We start from the raw sequence: 23,017 nt of genomic DNA, 5'->3' as shown, positions 1-23,017 counted from the left end.
TTAATAGCCAAAATATATAAATAGCTCATACAACTCAATATCAGAAAAAAAAAAATCAATCAAAAATGGGCAGAAAACCTAGACAGATATTTTTCCAGAGAAGACATACAGATGGTCACCATAACTAATTATTAGAGAAATGCAAATCTCTACCACAATTAGGTATCATCTCACACTGGTCAGAATAGTCCATCATCAAAACAGACTACAAATAACAAATGCTGAAGAGAGTGTGGAGAAAAGGGAACCTTCCTACACTGGTGGTGGGCTTGTAAATTGCTAAAGCCACCATGGAGGACAGTATGAAAGTTTCTTAAAAAACTAAAAATAAATACAATACCATATCGCTTATAAGTGGACTCTAAAATATGACACAAATGGACCGATCTACAAACAGAAACAGGATCACAGACACAGAGAACAGACTTGTGGATGCCAAAGGGCAGCGGGGATGGAGGAGGGATGAATTAGGAGTTTGAGATTAGCAGATACAAACTATTAAGTACAGAATGGATAAACAACAATGTCCTACTGCATAGCACAGGGAACTATATCCAATTTCTCGGGAGAGAACATAATGGAAAAAAAAATCATTAAATTAAAAAAAAGAACATAATGAAAAAAATACAAGCTAATATACATATATACATGTATGGGTCACTTTGCTAGATAGCAGAAATTGGCACGACACTGTAAATCAACTATACTTTAATAAAAACATATATAAATCCCCCAAAATAAAAACAGAGCTACATTATGAGCCAGAAATTCCATTTCTGGGCATCTATCCAGAGAAAACTCTAATTTGAAAAGATACATGCACCTCATTATTCAGAGCAGCTCTATTTACAATAGACAAGACATGGAAACAACCCAAGCACTCATCAATGGCCAAATGGATTAGGAAGATATGAGATAGATATATATATATGAGTTATTACTTACTCAGCCATAAAAAAGAATGAAATACTGCCATTTGCAGCAATATGGGTGGACCTAGCAAATAGTATACTTAATAAGGTAAATCAGACAAAGACAAATATTGTATCACTTATACATGAAATCTTAAAAATAATACAAACGAATCTATATACAAAACAAAAACAGACTCACAGACATAGAAAACAAACTTACTGTGACCAAAAGGGAAAGAGAGGCAGGGAGAAGGTATAAATTAAAAATATGGTATTAACAGATACAAACTATTATATATAAAATAGACAGGTAACAAGGTAACTGTATTGCCCAGGGTAATCTACTCAATGCTGTGTAACAACCTATATGAGAAAGGAATCTAAAAAGGAATGAATACATGCATATGTATCACTGATTTACTTTGCTGTACATCTGAAACTAACACAGCTTTGTAAATCAACTATTTTCCAATAAAATTTACTTTTAAAAAATGTTTTACCTTTTCATTCAGGGGCTCTTAAAAAAATGTCTGCAGGAGTTCCTGTCATGGCGCAGTGGTTAACGAATCCGACTAGAAACCCATGAGGTTGCGGGTTCGGTCCCTGCCCTTGCTCAGTGGGTTAAGGATCTGGGGTTGCCGTGAGCTGTGGTGTAGGTTGCAGACGCGGCTCGGATCCCGTGTTGCTGAGGCTCTGGCGTAGGCAGGTGGCTACAGCTCTGATTCGACCCCTAGCCTGGGAACCTCCATATGCCACGGGAGCGGCCCAAGAAATAGCAAAAAGACAAAAAAAAAAAAAAAAAAAAAAATGTCTTCAAAGAGTTTTCAAAATGCCTCCATCAAAGTCAGAGATTATCTTCTACTGCATTGTCTAGTGATTATTACTGGTACAGTAAAATGCCATTGATCTTTACAAGTTTATTTTGTATCTAGCTCCTTGCTGACTACATTAATGGTAATAATTTGCCTGGGGGGAGGGGAAGGGGGCAGGACAGTAACAGCATCTGCAAAAAATTTAAACAGAAAAGAAAATGAAAAATAAGACAGTTTGCTTCTTTTACAATTCTCACACACTTGATTGTTTTGTTAGATTTTATTGTTCAGGACTTCTAAAGTCCTAAAATCTTAGCCTTATTCCTGACCTTAAAAGGAACTTGGGTTTTGTTCATCTTCATTTTTAGGAGTTCCAGTCGTGGCACAGCGGAAACGAATCCAACTAGGAACCATGAGGTTGCAGGTTTGATCCCTGGCCTCACTCAGCGGGTTAAGGATCTGGTGTTGTCATGAGCTGTGGTGTAGGTCACAGATGCGGCTCGGATCTCGTGTTGCTGTGGCTGTGGCGTAGGCTGGCAGCAACAGCACTGATGAGACCCCTAGCCTGGGAACCTCCATATGTCTCGGGATCAGCCTTAGAAAAGACAAAAAAAAAAAAAAAAAAAAAAAAAGAGGTTGGACTTTACAGAGTTCCTGTTGTGGCTCGGTGAGTTAGGGGCCTGACGTAGTCTCCATGAAGATGCAGGTTGAATTCCTGGCCTCACTCAGTGAGTTAAGGATCCCAAGTTCCTGCAAGCTGCGGGAAGAATTGCAGAGGTGGCTCAGATCTGGTGTTGCTGTGGCTGTGGAGTGGCTTGCAGCTGAAACTCTTAATTTGACCCCTGGTCTGGGAACTTCCACATGCTGCAGGTGTGGCTGTAAAAAAGAAAAAACAACAACAAAAAAAAAGATTGGACTTTACCCCAAGAGTAATGAGGAGCCACTGAAGGGATTTAAGCAGGGAGGGACATGAACAGTTTTGCTTGAGAAGGACTAATTTAGCAATAACGAGAAAGTTAATTGGAGAGAAAGCAGGACTAAAGGCTTGACCCTTCCAAAGACGACTCTAATCCAAGCGATGAACAATGGCTGGCGGCTTGAACTACAATACAGTCGGGAAGGAAAAGACTATTAGACGGAGGTAAAAGATATACGTAAGTAGAACTAACAGGAGGTAGTGAGACTGGTGATCAGCTGTATAAAAAAGGAAGAGCAAATGCACTTAAATCAATCATTACTTAAAATTATTCTCTGAGCTATATATTTTGGATTCAATACATTTATCTACAAGTGTTCAGGCATTCTCTAAAACAATGAGGTTAAAAGATAAATGTTTACATTTTATTCAAAACTGTCAGAGTTCAAATAAAATTGATGAGAACATAAATAAAGAGTCAAACACATAATCGGTAAAAATGATTTGGACAGGTTCATTTCATAGCATGTCACTTTCCTCGCCATTTCAGTTTTGGTCTGCTCTAACTTATCCGTTTTTCCTCCGTTATTGGAACACCTCTACAAAGTCCCCATAATAAAACACCACTGAGTCTATTAAAGTCACCAAAAGAGACCGAGCTGAGAATAGAGGGCATCATGGAGAAACTAGATCAGCTGGTCCCACCCAGAGCCCTCACCCACCCTGACCCCCACCACCAGCGCCACACACAGCACAGACCCCATCCTCAGCCCTCGAGACACATACCACAGGGGCATCAGCTGGACATCCTGCTGGAGGTGAGGGGCCACTTGGGACGCAGAAGCCATATGGCAGGGATTTCCTGAGGGCCAGGATGTCCTCCCCAGCTCTGCAGGCAGGCGCCTCGGGAAAGGTGAGCGACCTCAACAATGGCACCTACCTTGTTGTCAGCTTCACTCTGTTCCGGGAGGGCCAGGTGTCTCTGTCTCTCTCCTGCTCATCCACCCCAGCAAAGGGGTGTCCCCTCTCTGGAGGGCAAGGAACCAAGGTTACAACAGGGTTATTTTCAAAGGTAAAGTTGTTAATGGCACCGCCAATGACCTCACTGAATGTGGTCTGACCCTAAGCCCAAGTGCCAGACTGTGTGAGTACCTGGAGACTTGAAACTTCCCCTGCCTGAGACCTTAACACATACTCTGTGAGGCCTTGATTGACAAGACCACCAGGAATTGAGAAATTTCTCATATTCCTGTCAAGGAAGAAAGCCTTTTCTTCACAGGTAAATATCCTTAGATACCCTGAGAGGCGCCCACAGGCAAAGCTACAGGTCCCATCTCAATTAATACTGAGCATGACCCACTTAGATGCCTCTTCTACTCAAGGGCTGCTCGGAGCCCCCATTCATGATTCCTACCACCAAGGCGGGCACTCTCCCTCAGATATTCAATAAAAGAGGGCTGCTCAAGGTAGAACTATTACTATATATGCCTGTCCTTCCCCATGACGACCAGTATTCTCAGATTCAGTCATGTCTTTCACTATAGAGTTTATAAGATATGTTCAGAGGAAAAGTATTCTGCTCTGTCTCAACACATATTACACCAAAAAAAGATTCCTTGATAAGTATATGCTATCATCCCCCATTTCATATTCTGTATATTCCGCCTCTCAAATATCTCTTACATTTATCCATTTCTCTCTATGCCGAGTTGCCAGATCTGAGTTCAGATCGTCCCCAGCTCATCTAGGTTACTTGTCACAGCTTCCCTTCTACCTATTCCATCTTCTCTAATCCACTGTTCACACAGCAGCCTGAGTTATCATTCTCAAAAGCCAACTCCTACTGGTCATGTCCAAGTGACCTCAAAATCTGATCTCAGGCTAGAAGAGTCCTTCATGCTGCCTGAGTTGTGAGCTAGTGATTCTTAGAAGCCTCCAGTTGAAAAGGCCTCCACAAACTGGGGTGTGAGCATGTGTCTCATGTCAACCATGGCAGCATTGATGCTAAGGCTTTCTCCCCTTGCTCACAGATGCACACTCTGGTCTGCTGTCTCTATACTAAGCTACAAAATCCTTCATGAGTCACTCTGGGAATCTGCAAAGGGCAACATACATGCTACCACAAATTCCAGAACCTTGGGCCAATCCTTGAGACAATCTATAAGCTCCAGACCTTTTTCTTCCTTTGCTAACTTTCTTTAAGTCTCAGGGGCTCAGTCCATTTCCTTTTCCCTTTCCATTCTTCCCCCCACTCCAGGGATCCATCTTTTTCCCTGGAGAGTCACTTTTCCTTAAGCTTGGCCATAGAATGGAATGCTAGGTTCTCAGTAACCCCTTTCTTAGCAGTTTTCCAAGCCAAGTTCATGATCTTTTTCCCTTAAGCTTCAAAAAAATATGCTAAGAGGAAGTATAGGTAGATAGCAAACATGGAAAAATAATACATATTCCAGATCCTATGCAGTTATCCAAGTGTTGGCCCCTGATCTACAGTCCCTGACTCCCTTTCAAAACAAGTAAAGCAGAGAAAGACAAATATCATATGATTATCACTTATATGTGGAATCTAATAAAAAAAAGTGATACAAAGCAACTTATTTATAAAACAGAAACAAACTCACAGATTTCAAAACCAATCTTATGGTTACCACAGATGAAACCATTGAGGAGAGGGGGCAATTGGGAGGTGGGAATTATACACACTACTGTATAAATAGATGATTAATGAGAACCTACTGTATAGCACAGGAAAATCTACTCAATAGTTTGCAATAACCTATATGGGAAAAAAGAATGCTTATACTTACCATGTATGACTGATTCATTTTGCTGTACACCTGAAACTAATACAACATGGCAAACTGACTATACTTCAATAAAATTAAATTTAAAGAAAAGCACAATTGGATTTCTATGCTTTCCTTTGATCTCTGCTGGTACAGCTCTCCAAACCTCCTCTGACTCACTAATCCTCCTTATGCCTAAGTCCCATTAAGGAGGAAAATGTGCTGACCCCTTCCCTTCTCTGGATTGAACCTGAAGACAGGTCCATAACAGAGAATCAAGTACCACTTATATCTGCTGTACTACCTGGCACCTAGTTCCCCATCCCTCCATGTCCCCTTCCTGCTTGCTGTCACTCGTATGAACACATACACAGGACTGGAACAAAGAGAAAGTCAAAGGCAAGTAAGAGCTTTGAAACAAGAAGTGTTCAAGAGTCTTTTATCAAGTGGAGGAAAGAAATACAGTGTATGTTTATTCGCATGTATGACTGAAGATGACTTTCCTGCCAGTCACTTTGGATGAGGGAGACAGCAGTGGACTAGGCAAATGCATTGCCTTCTTTCATAAAGCTTACAATATTCAGAAAGCCAGTTTCTAGGAAAAATGGAAGGTAAACATAGCATAAAACAAATATAAAGAGGGAAGCAGGAACCCTGAGATAGGTCTTCATGCCATCTGTACTAAGGAACCTCAACACCTTAGGTGACAGGGATTTTTAAATAAAGGACTTTAAAACAAGGGATTTTAAGCAGTAATGCAGCTGCATGTGCCATTAGAAAGGATGCTCTGAGAGTTGTGTTGAAGAATTTGGATGGAAGAAAACTGAGACAGCCTGGCTAGAGGCTCACAGAAATCCAAGAAAAATATTATTTGAATAAGTGATGTGGAAGCAGCAAGAGAGAAGAGAACTTGTGGATTATTAGATAAATACTTTAAATCTAAAATTCCAGGACACACACTGATTACATGTGACAGAAGAGCAGAGTGCCCCTGGACGTCAGACGCTCTCAGAAAGGTAGATAATTTTCCTAATGCGTATATAACAGATACACAATTTAAAATACAATAAAATATTCTAATCCACATACAATGTCTGATATATACAAAATGTAGTTAATAGTCTTCAGCTGCAGAACATTTAAAATTCTCCTTCAAGCAGGTGACTTCTATTACCTGTACTCTATAGACAGACAGGAGGCTAATTCGTTGTCTTAGCTTCTGAAAGTCCCATGCGGGAGTTGACATGATGAAACATCTTAAACATATCGGTGTCTCCGATGTTTGCTTTGTCCTATGGCAGGTGGTGCTTGGGGTGGGTCTTCTAGGAGACAGTCTTACTCAGAGGAAAGTTTACCAGCATCAACCCTAGCAATCCAGATTTTCCGGGAGCACAATCCCTAGCAGGCCGTCTGTGATGTCAATCCCCTTGGATTTTAAAGAGAGAAATCAATTCGGCGAAATTAGCTCAAACTCTTTTTTAATATGAGATTTCATCTCAATTTATCTCAATGGGGAAAGTATTCATTTCCTACATTCATATTTAAACCTGGGAATGCATCTTCTAGAGTCAATGATTCTGTCTAGGGGACATTCTGTGCAATCTTTGATGGATACCCACTGCTTCAGAGTAGCAACATTTGGTTTGATTAGCCTAATTCTCTGGGCACATAACTTCCTAACCTTTAGCTGAGGCACTTAGAAATATTATATGCGGTTTTCCATTTCATTAAATGCGTTTTAGTGGCAAACACAAAGCCATGTTCCTTATGAAAGAATAATGTTTATACTTAGCTTTAAAATAACTGCCTTTAAACCTACGAGTTTACCAATAACAATCATTTTGAGATTTACTTCAACTGATTTATTGCCTAATATTTATTCATTTATTCAGCAAATGTTTATTGAGATTCTAACAGATATGCGGCATTATAGGCAAATGGAGAAAAATAAATGTTCAGCAAGGTTGCAATTTAACCCACCAATTTGATGAAGGAAGTGAAAAGGCAGAAGGGCTTATGTTAAAAGTGGTATTTGGCTTATCCCCGAAAGGTTTCTGTAGACAGGGGATGAGGTAAAAGAGAAAACTCATAAAGATCATGAGTAAGGCGGTTAGGTTTAGCAAATAATAATACAAAGTATCAGTTCGATTTCAGGAATTTCTAATTATTTATGCATATTACATGAGATAAAGGGAAAATACTACGAGACACTAAAAAAGCTTCCTTGTTAAAAAGAATTCAAATTCAGTATTCTGTGTTTTTTATCAGATATCTGATAAAAAGCTAGTCCTGAGCTTTTATCATCAACTTTGTTCAATAGCCCAAAGGAATGAGATTATTTGGAGGAATATAGTGAAGGATGAGGCTAGAAAGGAAGAAACTAAATCGTGGAGGCCTTCAAGTACAATGCAGAGGATTTTAGGGTTTACTGAGTAAGTTTCTGAAAGCTGCAAAAACCAATTAAGAAAGAGAGTGGTGCAATTCACTTGGGCTTTAAAAAGCTAATTCGCAATTTAACAAAAACATGCATGACCTATAGAAAGAAAATTTTAAATGCTACTAAGTGATATAAAATAAAATTTATATCAATAGAAGAAAAAATACTGTTGGGTCTGGGTGGGATGACTGGATATTCAAAAAATGTCAATCATCTCTGTATTGTTTTCCTGTGGGTGCTGTAACAAAGCGCTTAAACAACAAGAATGTATCATCTTCTAGTTGCGCAGTTCAGCAGTTCACCATCTGTCTCACTGTGCTAAAATCAAAATCTGCCACCTTCCTTTCTGGAGGTTGGGGCCAGGGTGGGGGGCTATTTCCTTGTCTTTTCAAGCTCCTGGAGGTGGCCCACCTTCCTCACTGCCCCTTTTCTCCATTTTTCAAAGCTGCACCAGCAGGTGAGTGGGTCAAGTCCTCACACTACCTCCTTCTGACCTGCCCTCTGCCTCTCTCTCCCACCTTTGAGAACTAATGAAATTTAAATTGGTCCCACCCAGATAATCCATGATAATCTCCTCTCAAAATCCCTACCCTTAATCACATCTGGAAAGTCCCTTTTGGGGAGGGCACAGTTGTTAGTTTGCCTGTCACAATCTCTAAAAGAATCAATAAATAGAGTGGAATCTTAATACTATTACCAACATACTGGTCAAAATACTCAAGCCTGTTCTAAAATTCTCAAGCAAAATAAACATGTAAAACTGATCTTAAATTACTATATATTTGACATAGTCCTACAGAGAGTTTAGTTTAACACTTAGCAAAATGAATGCCCTGACACAGTAATGCTATATGAGATGTGGTTGACAATAACAAATTCAAAGGCTATCTTCTCACCAAAGTAGGCCAGCGCATGGTTAGGATGGATGCATGGATAATAAGTTTGCAGGTTCTGAGAGTCCACCATCCAGGATGCAATGCTGTCAAACCTCAGAGAAGCACAGCATCCCTGGGAATTCCAACACAATTATAGGAGTATGAGAAACCTCTTCAGCAGGCCAAAATCACCAGGACTCAACAACTCCTCCAGGTCAGCCTAGAGTAACGATTCCAGGAGTTTCCAGTTCTACCTGCCGTAAAGCCCCTTTTGCCACTTTGTCCATAGGTTACACACAGCGCAGCCATGTTGATGTCTATTCTGTGGACAGTGACAACCAGAGGCTGTGAGGTCTATGGGGGGCTAAGTATGGAGAGTGAAGCAGAGGCCATGGGTGGTCTCTCGATACCCATTCCCCTCTCCCTCTTCAGTAATCTAAGATCATAACCTTAGCCAGTCCCGCTGTCACCAAACTAAAAGCCACAAGCTTCCTTGCAGCTAGTGATGGCCACGACTAAATTTTTCCCAGGATTGTGAGTATAAGTGATATACAAAACTTTTTTTTTTTTTTTTTTTTTTTTTTTTTTTTTTTTTTTTGCTTTTTAGGGTCACACCTGCAGCATATGGAGGTTCCCGGGCTAGGGGTCGAATTGGAGCTGTAGCTGCCGGCCTATGCCAGAGCTATAGCAACACAGGATCCGAGCTGCGTCTGTGACCTACACCACAGCCCACGGCAACGCCGGATCCCCAACCCACCGAGCGAGGCCAGGGATCGAACCTGCAACCTTACAGTTACCAGTCAGATTTGCTTCCGCTGCGACACAACAGGAACTCTGATATACAAAACTTCTAGGTCATACCTTTAAAAGTAAAACACCTTTCCCTCCCCTTCCCACTGGCTGAACTGTAGATGTAACAGTAAAAGATGAAAGAGCCACGTTAGACCAGGAGCTTGAAGTCACAGGTTACGAAGGGCACCTTAGTGATGGTGATGGTGTCACAGGTCTACACATACATTCAAAACCATCACACGGTACCCACTGAGTAGATGCAGGCTATTGTATACCAAATAAATCTCAGTAAAGGAGTAAAAAATAAAAATAAAATTGAGATCATCACACCAGCCCCCCTAAAAAAAAAAAAAGGGCAGAACAAGAAGACAGAAGGAACTGGTGTCCCTAACACCGGGCACTACCAGAGCAGCCCTGGCCTGCTCACACTATGATTGTTACGTGAGAGAGAAATGTGTATTGCTGAGTCATTATTACTTGCCTCCTGTCTAATACAGAATGTGATACTGGGACAGAAGGGGTGATATCACCAAAGCAAAATACAGTGCGTTGGCTTAGTGATAGGAGAGTGACACAGCAGGTGACAAGGAAGTATGACATGGGAGGAATCTGATGATTGCTGTTAGGCCAGAGCAAAACATTTGGTGCCCTGTTACCTGAGATACCTTGGTGGGCAGACCATGTGTAATTCTAGCCGAACTCGCTGGAATATCTCAGAACATCAGTGTGTGTTGGCTGCTGTATGTCACTTTGAGCAAAATCCTATTTAAAAATATGAATTCAAGTCAGGTATTTTGTACTTCTTGAAGTTCTTAAAATGTGGCCATGTTATTGTTGTTTTTTTGTGTGTTTTTGTTTTTTTTTTATAGCCCCACCTGTGGCATATGGAAGTTCCTGGAGCTAGGGGTCAAATGAGAGCTGCACCTGCCAGTCTATGTGTGGTCATGATATCTTTAAGCTTTGGAGTTCCCTTTTGGTGCAGCACAAACCAATATGACTAGGAACCATGAGGTTGCGGGTTTTATCCCTGGCCTCACTCAGTGGGTTAAGGATCCGGTGCTGCCGTGAGCTGTAGTGTAGGTTGCAGACACAGCTCGGATCCTACATTGCTATGGCTGTGGTATAGGCCGCAGCTGTAGCTCTGACTGGACCCCTATCCTGGGAACCTCCATATGCCGCAGATGCAGCCCTAACAAGTAAAATAAATAAATAAAATGATATTTTTAAATTTTTGACTTAAAAATGTTCCTATAAAAAATGTTCATAGGAAAAAAAGATTATTTCCTCATTAATGGATCAAAGGTGAGTGATTGAATGCAAGGACACCAACTGGGAGACCAGGAATAGTCAGGTTAGAGATGCAATCAGCACAGCATCAACAGGGATGGCAAAGAAATGATGGAACTTCAAGACTCAACTAGTATCCAGATTTGGGAGAAAATGAACAGGAAGACGTCAAGATGACTAAGAATCTATCAAAAAAAAAAAAAGAAGTGTCTAAAACAAAGCTGATGATCAAATAGTACTAGTAAGGAAAGCAATTAGGAAGTAGGAGTTAGCAGAAGAAAGAAGGGTAGCCAGTTAACTTATGACAATAAAATCACCTACCATGAGCATCTCTTTTACCAAAGAGGGAAAAGGTAAAAGAAAAATGCCAGGTCTGAAAGAATATCTCTGTCCCTGGTGGTTCTATTTAGAGAGAAGATGGATGACGTTTTGCAACCAGATTCAGTTATACACAATTAAGATAAATGGCTGTCTGAAACAAACTCAAAGATTTTGAAACCAAACTTATGGTTACCAAAGGGGAAACACTTGGAGGGAGGTGTAAATTAGAAGGTTGGGATTAACATACACACGCTATTATATATAAAATAGATCGGTAACAAGGACCTACTGTATAGCAGGGAAATCTACTCAATGCTGTGTAACAATCTATATGGGAAAAGACCCTGAAAAGGAATAGATACGTGTATACATATAACTGATTCACTTTGCTGTGCACCTAATACCAACAACATTGTAAGTCAACTATATTCCAATTAAATTAAAGAATAAAGATAAATTTTAAAAAATGTTTAAAAAGATAAATGATCTGACTGTGGCAGCTTGGGTTGCTAAGGAGGCATGGGTTCAATCCCCAGCCCAGCAGAGTGGGTTAAAGGATCTGGCATGGTCACAGCTGCAGCTTGGGATTTGAAACCCTGATCTTCATAGTCTAGGGTATGGCCATAAAAATAAACAAATTTGAAACTATCTTCTCCCATTCTGTAAGTTGTCTTTTTGTTTTCTTTTGGGTTTCCTTTGCTGTGCAAAAGCTTGTCAGTTTGATTAGGTCCCATTGGTTTATTTTTGCTATTATTTCTGTTGCTTTGGGAGACTGACCTGAGAAAACATTTGTAAGGTTGACGTCTCAGAGAATGTTTTGCCTATGTTCTCTTCCAGGAGTTTGATGGTGTCTTGTCTTATATTTAAATCTTTCAGCCATTTTGAGTTTATTACCTGGAATCTAATATACGGCACAAAGGAAACTTTCCACAGAAAAGAAAATCATGCACTTGGAGAATAGACTTGTGGCTGCCAAGGGGGAAGGGGAGGGAGTGAAAGGGACCGGGAGCTTGGGATAAACAGATGCAGAATGTTGCCTTCGGGATGGATTAGCAATGGGATCCTGCTGTGTCGCCTTGGGAACTCTGTCTAGTCAATTATGATGGAACATGAAATGAGAGAAAAAAGAATGTATAGATGTATGTGTAACTGGGTCACCATGCTGTACGGTAGAAAAAATATATATATATAAATAAATGATTAAAAAATAATAATAAAAAAATAAAAAATAAAATAAAATAAACAACAAACAAGAAAGATAAATTGCTGTTTGAAAGGAAAACTCATTTACCTCCTGGGCGACTCTCCACTGCAGCAGTGGATATACTACTTGTAAAATGTATGTGATTACCTTATATTCTTTTAGAAATTCAAACTGAGAAGTTACGATCGTGGAGCAGTGGAAACAAATCCAACTAGGAACCATGAGGTTGCAGGTTTGATTCCAGGCCTTGCTCAGTGGGTTGAGAATCCAGCACTGCTATGAGCTGTGGTATAGGTCGCAGACTCAGCTTTGACTGGGTCTGCTGTGGTGCAGGCCGGCAGCTATAGCTCCAATTTGACTCCTGGCGTGGGAACCTCCATATGTTACAGGTACAGGCCTAAAAAGCAAAAATTAAAAAATAAAGAAATTTAAACTGATTTTCTTAAATTTTTATTTTATTGAAGTATAGTTGATTTAAAATGTTGTGATAATTTCTCCTGTACAGCAAAGTGATATATAATCTTTTTCACATTCTTTTCCATTGTGGTTCATCATAGGATTTTTTGTTTGTTTGTTTGTTTCTTTGCCTTTTCTAGGGCCAATCCTGCAGCATATATGGAGGTTCCCAGGCTAGGGGTCTAATTGGAGCTATAGCCACCAGCCTATGCCAGAGGCACAGCAATGCGGGATCCAAGCCACGTCCACAACCCACACCACAGCTCACAGCAACACCGATCCCCCCAACCCACTGAGCAAGGCCAGGGACCGAACCCAAAACCTCATGGTTCCTAGTTGGACTCGTCAACCACTGTGCCACGACGGGAACTGCCATCATAGGATTTTGAATACAGTTCCCTGTGCTATACAGTAGGACCCTATTGTTTATCCATTCTATACATAAAAGTTTGCATCTGCCAATCCCAGACTCCCAATCCTTCCCCTCCCCTTCCTCCCTGCTCCCCTTGGCAACCAGAAGTCTGTTCTCTCTATCTGTGAGTTTGGTACTTTTTCATAGATATGTTCATTTGCATATTTTAGATTCCACATTTAAGTGACATCATATGGTATTTGTCTTTCTTACTTAACTTATGCTTAGTATGATAATCTCTAGGTCCATCCATGTTGCTACAATGGCATTATTTCATTCTTTTTACCGCTGAGTAATATCCTATTGTGATATATATATCACAATAGAAAATTGTACATACTGTGATATATATATATATATATATATATATATTTTTTTTTTTTTTTTTGCTTTTTTAGGGCCAAATCAGTACTGCAGCTTAAAGCCAACACCACAGCTACAGCAACGCCAGGTCTGAGCTGCATCTGCAACCTAAACCACAGCTCATGGCAATGCCAGACCCTTAACCCATTGAGCAGAGCAAGGGGTCAAACCTGCATCTTTACAGACACCATGTCGAGTTCTGAAGCTGCTGAGCCACAATGGGAACTCTGTTTTTATTCTTTAAGTAAAAGTTTGGGTCATGATTTCTAGTGCTTGTGGCTGCAAGCATCCTACTTGATACTTCCATAGGGTAAAGAAGGATAAATGTGGTCATCACGAAGGTCTAGAACAGGACTCATGGGGAGTCCCCCTGGTGGCGCAGCAGAATCGAATCTGACCAGGAACCATGAGGTTGCGGGTTTGATCCCTGGCCTCGCTCAGTGGGTTAAGGATCCAGCATTGCCATGAGCTGGGGTGTAGGTTGCAGACGCAGCTCGGATCTGGCGCTGCTGTGGCTGTGGCATAGGCCGGTGGCTACAGCTCCAATTAGACCCCTAGCCTGGGAACCTCCATATGCTACGGGTGCAGCCTTAAAATAAATAAACAAATAAATAAATAAATAAATAAAACAGGAGTCATCTAACTTCCTCGGTAAAGGGCTCCACAGTAAATGTTTTAGGCTTCACAGGCCACCTATCTCTGACACAACTGCTCCACTCTGCTAACGTAGCATGAAAGTGGCCAAGACAACGTGTAAAGGAATGCAGATGGCCAGATTCCAATAAAACCTCATTCATGGACGTTGAGTTTTGAATTTTATATATTTTATTCTTTTGATATTCTCCCATCTCTTAAAAAATGTAAAAACCATTCTTAGACCATGCCCCGCCCCCCAAAAAATGGTGAACTTCTTTGACCTCCAAACCATCATTTGCCAACACCTGTGTTTATAACCAAAAAAGGTGGTAGAACTGAACACAAATTCCTTGGCGGCTGAGGGAAAACTGGTAACAAACTAGAAAGAGAAGAAAGCTGCCATAACTTGAGAAAGTTTATCTACCAGAAAACGACAGCAAATATCACTTAATGAATGAAACATAACAAACATTTCTCACTAATGTCAGAAAGAAAACATGAATGCCTGTCACTATTTCTATTCAACAATATATTGACAATATATATATCAGAAAGGAGCAGAAGTCACTGTTCTGGTTATTTGATCATTTTCTTAAAAAAAAAAAAAAAAAAGAAGAAAGAAAAGAAAAAGAAAAAAAACTAAGAGGTGGCCCAACTGGTTAAAGATCCAGCTTTATCACTGCTGTGCTGTGGGTTCAATCCCTGGCCCCAGAACTTCCACATGCTGTGGGCATGGCCAAAAAAAAAAAAAAAAATAAGAGGCCAAATATAAAAATTTAGAAGGTAACCTAACAGAGCTCAATATCCAAAAATTAGTTTCCCTCACAGTAGCAACAGACAATTAGACAACATAAATAAAATTCAATGGTATCTCTGCATAGAGAGTATACACATGTTGCATTATATTTATTTTAGAAACTAGGGACTTTTGACCTATTATAAATGCATCTTTTAAAATCGTTACCAATATAAAGCATAATATATTATAAATGTGAACAAAACTTAAAAGTAAAACTCAGTGAATTATCAAACCTTTGAGCAACCCAATAATTAGGAAAAAGAAAAAAACAATGTGCAAGATACACATAAACACACACGCACCCCACTCTCCAGCCCCAAACTGAAAGACTAAAAAGACTTAGAGATGCGATACAATTTGAATCAAAATTTGAACAGGGTGTGTGTGTGTGTGTGTGTGTGTGTGTGTGCGCGCGCGCGCGCGCAGAAGAGCATAATTTAACAATAGGATTCTAAACTTTCTAAGGAAGCTCAAAGGGCCAAAAACAGCAAGACACTTCTAAAAAAAGAAGATTACAGAACTTACTTTTCCAGACACCAAGATTTACTTTAAAGCTATTTATAGAAGTATGACGGTATAATACTGGTGCAAAGAGAAACAAGACCAATAAAACAAAATACAGAGAAGAAAACCAACAAATAGACCACTGCAGAGCAGTGAGGGAAGGACTGCCTTTCCAATAAACAGTTCTGGGAAAACAGGATATCTGTGTGGAAAGAATAAAAATGGACACCTACAGTCCTTGGGAGATCATAGACCTAAATGTGAAAAGCAAAGCAATAAAGCTTCTCAAAGAATATGTCTTGGAAACAGGATTAAGATGGCGGAATAGAAGGACTGGAGCTCAACTTCTCTCCTAAAAGCAACAAAATTCACAACTAAAGACTGAGCAATCTCCACCCAAATGGACCGGAAACCCATAACCTACTCCAGAAGAAAAAGACGAGGCCACATCAAGAGGTAGGAGGGGTGATTTCATGATATAAACAACCCCATACCTCCCGGGTGGGAAGCTCCACAGACTGAAAACTAACTGGCTCACAGAGACTCACCTACAGGAGTGAGAGTTCTGAGCCCCACATCAAACCCTCACACGCTGGGATCTGTCACTGGGAGAAAGAGCCCCTGGAGCATCTGGCATTGAAGGCCAGCAGGGCTTGTGTGCAGGAACTCCACAAGACTGGGGGAAACAGAGACCCCATTCTTAAAAGGCGCACACAGACTTTCACGTGCACTGGGTCCCAGGGCAGAGGGAGGTCTCCACAGGAACCTAGGTCAAACCTGACTGCAGTTCTTGGAGGACATCATGGGAAAACAGGGGTGAATGTAGCTCATTGTGAGAGAAGGACATTGGGAGCAAAGCTCTCGGGAATATTCAGCATCTGCCTTTCTCTGGAGGGGGCCATTTTGGGAAAATCTGGCCCCACCCGTCAGTCAGTGCTGAGAAGCCCCTGGGCAAACAACAATCCAGGTGGGATCACAGCCCCGCCCCTCAGTAAACAGGCTACCTAAAGAGCCTCAGGCACACAGCAGCCCCTAATCCCATCCAGAGACTAAGCCCCACCCACCAGAGGGATTAGAATAGGCTCCACCTACCAGTGGGCAGGCATCAGCCCCTCCCATCAGGAAGCCTACAGCAAGCCCCCCACAAGGGGGGCAGACACCAGAAGTAAGAGAGGCTACAGCTCTATTATCTATAAAAAGGTCACCACACCAAAAACCTATAAAAATGAAGAGACAGAGAACTATAACTCAGATGAGAGAAAAACCCCAGAAAATCAGCTAAGCAACGAGGACATTCTCAGCCTCCAGGAAGAAGACTTTAGACTGTCAATGCTGAAGAAGAATATGTCTTATACTATCTGTAGTCAAGTGCCACGTTTTTAAAAATACCTAAAATCTCAGGGATCCATGCTGGGTCCTCCTGCACATGACTGGTTCGCAGCTTAAGAGGCCCGACTTGCCGCGTTGGGTTCAGTCACACCAGAACTATCAGCAAGATGAGTCCTCTACTCACGCACCTGCATTCCGTGTTACGTCGCATTACCATAAAGGTTTCTGAACTCTTACTCTCAATTTCTATACTTATCTCATCAGGGACCAGTAAAAAACAGCTTAGAAATAGTACAGGTCCTTGGACCACAGTTTGGTCAGCATAGTAGTCAACAGTTCTTAAGACTGTTGAAGGTAATATAAGAAAATATCTTTATGACCTCAGGTAGAATGTTTTCTTAAAATGAATTCCAAAGGCACTAATCATAAGGGGAAATACTGGGTAAGTTTTAGTACATTAAAATCAGGAACTGCTAATTAAAAGATACCATGAAGAGAATGAAAAAACAGAGGTTCCCTGGTAGCTCAGAGGGTTAAGGATCAGGTGTCACTGCTGTGGTTTGGGCCACTGCTGTGGTACAGGTTCAATCACTGGCCTGGGAACTTCTACACGCTGTGGACATGGCTGAAAAAAAAAAAAAAAAAAGAGTGAAAAAATAAACCAAAAACTTTGAAAAGACTTTGTAATATATAGAACAAAGTACTTTTTCTTTTTTCTGCACCCAGATAACTTAAAATCCCAGATTGATAAATCAGACTATGTAAAAAATAAAACATTTTACATGCCCCCCCCTAAAAAAAAACCCATAAGCAAAGACAAAAGATCAATGAAAACAGAAAAGTAACATTTGCAACTTTTAGACAAGAAGTCTAGACAATAAACTAATATACCTATTATATAAAAAGCTCTTATAACTGAAAATAAAAAGGCCCAGATAGAAAAATTCACAAAAGATATGAGTAGGCAATTCAGTAGAAGAAATGAAAATGGCCCTTAAACACAGAAAAAGAAATACATATATTTAAACTACACTGAAAGACAATTTCTCATCTATCAAGATGACAAAAATCCCAAAGTCTGAAAACATACACTATTGATGAGACTGGAGAAACAGGCCATTCTCAGACATTGCTGATGGGAATTCAAAATGGTACAGCTGCTAATGGAGAGAAATTTGGCAATATTTAGAAAAACTACACAGGCATTTACCTTTTGACCCAGCATTCTCAAAGATAGTAGCAAAAATATGAAACAACTATACATAAGATTATTCACTGGAGCACTATTTGTGATATAAAAAAAAAAAAGAAAGACAAATCAGATGTGCATCAATAGGGTACCAGTAAAACAAATGATGATACATCCTCTCAAGAAAATTCAACACCACCACAAAAAGGACTAGGGCGAGTGATATAAACTGAGGCTGTAGTCCCAAGACATACTGTTAAGGGAGAAAAGCTGCAGTACTAAGTGTGCAACCTCTTAGATAATAAAATGGGAAGAACAGACACAACTGTATTTGCATAATTACAACAACCAAAATAAAACCACTGGGAGATAAATAAAAAAGTAAAAGTTATCCATACAGACATGCAGAATTCAGAGCAGAAGGGACATGGGTAAAAGCAACACTCTCTTACGCTTTGTTACATGGCTTTGAGTTTGGAATCACACACATGGGTTATGTATTAAAAAATTAAATCGAAAGGAAAAAAAAACTCCTGGTAGTTCCCTTGTGGTGCAACAGGTTAAGGTTCTAGCATTGTCACTGCCAATGGCTTGGGTTGCTGCAGTGTCTCAGGTTCGATTCCTGGCCCACAATTTCCACATGCCATGGGCATGGCCAAAAAAGAAAGGAAAAATATTACCATAAAAAGAAAAAAAATTCCTAAAGATGAAAAAAAAAAAAAACAGTAAATAAGCCCAGCTATAAATCGAGTTGGTGACACAAAACTATGTTTTTCTGTGTTTCAGAGATGTAAGAATACATCATTCTGACTGTTTTCCATAGTGGAATATATTCTAAGAATAAATAGAGCTAGAAAAAAATCCTAAACTTCACACAACAGTCTTTTAATTACAGTATTATTATTTTTGTAACTATTTTTTTACGTTTTATTGGATAAGGCAAATGTTTATATTAGTGACATGAGGAAATGAGGTTTTTAGTGAAAAAGAAAAGATGCAAGTTAAAAAAAATTTAAAAACTAAATATTCAAAAATTGAATTGGAAATATCTGTACGAATTCATGATTAAGAATTTTCAAATTTTCCAACATATGAATTTTTTACTTATTTTTCTCTTTTTTTTTTTAAGGCCACACCCACAGCATATGGAAATTCCCAGGCTGGGGTCAAATCTGAGTTGCCAGCAATGTGGGATCTGAGCCATGTCTGCAACCTATGCCACAGCTCACAGCAACGCCGGATACTTAACCTGCTGAGCAAGGCCAGAGATGGAACCCGCATCCTAACGGACACTAGTTGGATTCGCTTCCGGTGAGCCACAACAGGAACTCCCCTATATTTTTAAATTTACATATTTCCTAGCTTTATCCACTGAAAAGGCCTAGAAGCAAAAATAACCCCTTAGCAATCGTCACTCCTAGCACCAGATTGTGGTCTCTGAGAACATTTCCTCATTAAAAGGAACCAAGGAACCTTGGAGAAAAGGCTGATTGCAGGACTGGGTCAGGAAAGTCTGTAATGAGTCTAGATATCTTGTATATCAGAACAAAAGTGTCAAAGGCAAACGGAGTCATGACACAGGACACAGGAGCTAACACAAAAGGTCTCCTCGCTGACCACGGATGGAACAATTTCAGCATCAAAAAGAATAATGACTGCAGCTGACTAAAATACACAGAACATATAAAACCCATGTGCTCATAATGATACTTAAAAAAATAGACATGCAAGATAAAAACCCACATGAGTCATTACCTGGTGGAGGTAACTAGGGTAACTAACTCCTTATTCTGGAAATAGGCAATTAAAGGGAAACATATGAACATTCATCTTCTTTCCTGTTAACATGTATTTCATAAAAACCGAGAATGTTAATAGATGAGAAAAAGCTCTTCTTTGCAGAAGAATTATAGCTAATGAAAGTGAAAGAAACTATGGAATTAGAAAATCACATTTAAAAACTTTTCGATAAATAATTAAGGTAGCAATCATCAACAAATGAAAACACAGTAAAAAAAAAAAGTCAAAGATGACTTTTACTACAGATGCAGTAGGCTGTCACATCTGTATCCACCAATCAAGCTTAACTTTACTAATGATGAGACAACCTATCATTATGTGCCACATGATTTGACAGAATGGAAAGTTGTACATCACCACTTAACGAGTTATTCTCACAATGCGTTTTCCCCTTCATAATCTCACCGAATGACTCCCAAATCTATACTTTTAGATCTCCAGCTTAATACCAGCTTCCATCAGACATCTGCACTTAGACTCAACAGAGACCTCAAACATAGGATGTCTAAAAGCCAAAAAACATGTTCTACCTAATTTTTTCCTCTCCCTATGTTCCATTTATTGATCAGTGACATTAGCATCCACCTAATTATCAAAATGAAAAAAGCCATGTTTCAAAAACAGTTAGTAAGCATCTATTCTGTATCAGACACTATGTTAGCCAATTTTGATCCAAATGAACAAGGCAACAACTACCATCCTCGGTCTAAGAGAGAAGACAGCAGGGAGAGTCAGTGCAATGTGGTGAGAGGTATACTAGAAGTACTGCAAGAAGTTCTGGAGGCAGAGAAAAGAAAAGCTACCTCTATCACTATGATAGAGAGATGCCATTAAAAGTCTTGGAGTTCCCACTGTGGAAAGTTGACATCGAATTCAGCCTTTGCCATACAAAGGGTTCATAAAGGAGGTGTGGCTGTGCTTCTCAAGGCTGTTAGGTCAGTCCTGCCACTTTGTCTGCAATCTTAATCACATTACATCTAGATGCCCTGGTTTTGTTCTTAGTGTCCCTGTTGACAGTTCTGGTTCTTATGAGACCAGAAATCTTATCCCTGTTATTAGTACGCATTTCATTAATAACAGAAGAATGTTTATTGTCATGCTGAACAGACTGTAAAGGCTATTGCAATGTATTGAATTACCTTGAAAAACAATTCTTTAAAACATGAATTTGGAAAATTTCAAGAAATTAATTCTAGTTCTTTACACCCTTATTCTCTTGCCTTTTTTTTTTTTTTTAAGCTTTTTAGGGCCGCGCCAGCCACGGCATTAGGAGGGTCCCAGGCTAGGGGTCCAATCAGAGCTATGGCTGCCGGCCTATGCCATAGCAATGCAGGATTCGAGCCTCCTCTTCGACCTACACCACAGCTCATGGCAACACTGGATCCTTAACCCACTGAGCAAGGCCAGGGATCAAACCTGCAACCTCAAGTTCCTAGTTGGATTCATTTCTGCTCCCCCACAATGAGAACTCCTAACCTTATTTTCAATATAAATAAAAATTAGTTTATATTTGACTTACAGGGGCTAAGTAAATTGCAAAAAATGAGTTACAAGCTTCCCTTTTTTTTTTTTTTTTAACAACTGCAAGGATTCTGCAGAGTTTTGGTTTGGTTTTTTTTTGTTTGTTTTTTTTTTTTGTTTTTGTTTTTTAAGGTTTAGTTGCTTCACTTATTCAATAAAACCTCTCTCAGAATTCAATCTATCCTAGATCAGACTAAGAACATAGCATGAAATTGCCTGGTGATGTATTGTGGGTGGGGAAGTTTTTTGTTGTTTTTTTTTAATTGGGAAGATTTAACATTTCCTCAGTTTACCCATAACCTTGAAACCTGAGAGACTAAAGTAAATGAGATGGATAGAGTGAAACTTACTTTGCCTTAACTTGTGTCCCCAACTAGATTTTAAATTATTTTTGATCAGGGATCTTGCTTCGAATGCCCCTTACTATGCCTAGTACAAGTCAGACCCTAAAATGTTTGTTAAACAAATGGATAAAGCATTTAGTGCATTTTAAACAACTGTCATAGTTTCTGGAATGCCTAAGAGTTTGTTTGTTTAAATTTCAGTCTCCTCTGCTTGAACCCAGCTCATCTTAGGGGATGAGGCTATAACTATGGAATGAAAAAGTCTTCTACGCAAAATAGACCCAGAGGTCCCTGAGCTGCCCCGCAGCACAGGCTCTGGATGATGGGACAAAATCTAGGAATATTATGCTGCTCAGCCTCTGCACCTTCCCCTAGGGTTGTAGTCACATAAGCTAATACCACCTGCCCTGCCCCCCTCCACGGCATAGGAGGTAGGTCTGCAGAATGGTTATATCCCAACCTTGAAAGGCAGACTGCCTGGATTTGAACCTTCATTCCATGTGCTGAGGGTGAGGCCCTAAAAAGCAGGAAAAAAAAAAAAAAAAAAAAAAAAACACTTTAGATCCCATATTTAAAACAATTCAAACTTTAAGCCTTCTGGTTATTTAAGTACCAGTGATCTTCAGACCTAACCTATCTTGGCAATGCACATTACAGGCCACACCTTGAACCCTGTTATCTATCAACCAGTTGACAGCTCACGCTTTTTAACCACAGCCCCTTAATCTTCTATGTTTCTTACACAAGCATATCTTGTCTTATTACACTTTACAGATACTTCATTTTTTACAAACTAAAGGTTTGTGGCAACCCTTCATTGAGCAAGTCTATCACTGTCATTTTTTCGTGTTTGCTCACTCTGTGTCTCTTTGTCACATTTTGGTAATTCTTGCATCATTTCAAACTTTGTAATTATTATTTTACTGTTTATGGTGATCTGTGACCAGTTATCTTTATGTTACTACTTTAATAGTTTTGGGGGCACCACAAGCTGCACCCATACAAGATAATGAGCTTAATCGATAAATGTTGTGGGTCCTAGCTGCTCCACTGACCCAATACTCCCCTTCCTCTCTTCCTCTCCTCAGGCTTCTCTATTCTGAGACACAGCAATACTGAAATTAGACCAATTAATAACCCTATTCTGATCAGGCAACATCAGGGAAAGACCCTCCACCAGTCAAAAGATGACAACTCGCCAAAGGCTCAGATGATGGGTAGCACTTTCTAGCAATAAATTATTTTTAAATTACGATTTGGGCATTATTTTTTGAGACACAAGGCTATTGCACACTTAACAATCTACAGTATAGTGTAAACATA

The 23,017-nt window shown here is 39.9% G+C and overlaps 1 pseudogene; it reads left to right on the top strand.

Annotated features, from left to right (window-relative positions):
* Nucleotides 3,209-23,017, top strand: part of LOC110255558 — a 55,716-nt pseudogene continuing 35,907 nt past the window's right edge.

Source organism: Sus scrofa, chromosome 9 (genome assembly GCF_000003025.6).
Source record: "Sus scrofa isolate TJ Tabasco breed Duroc chromosome 9, Sscrofa11.1, whole genome shotgun sequence".
Classification (NCBI taxonomy): Eukaryota; Metazoa; Chordata; class Mammalia; order Artiodactyla; family Suidae; genus Sus; species Sus scrofa.
Note: the sequence above shows the minus strand (reverse complement) of the source record. Positions and strands in the feature narration are given on the sequence as shown.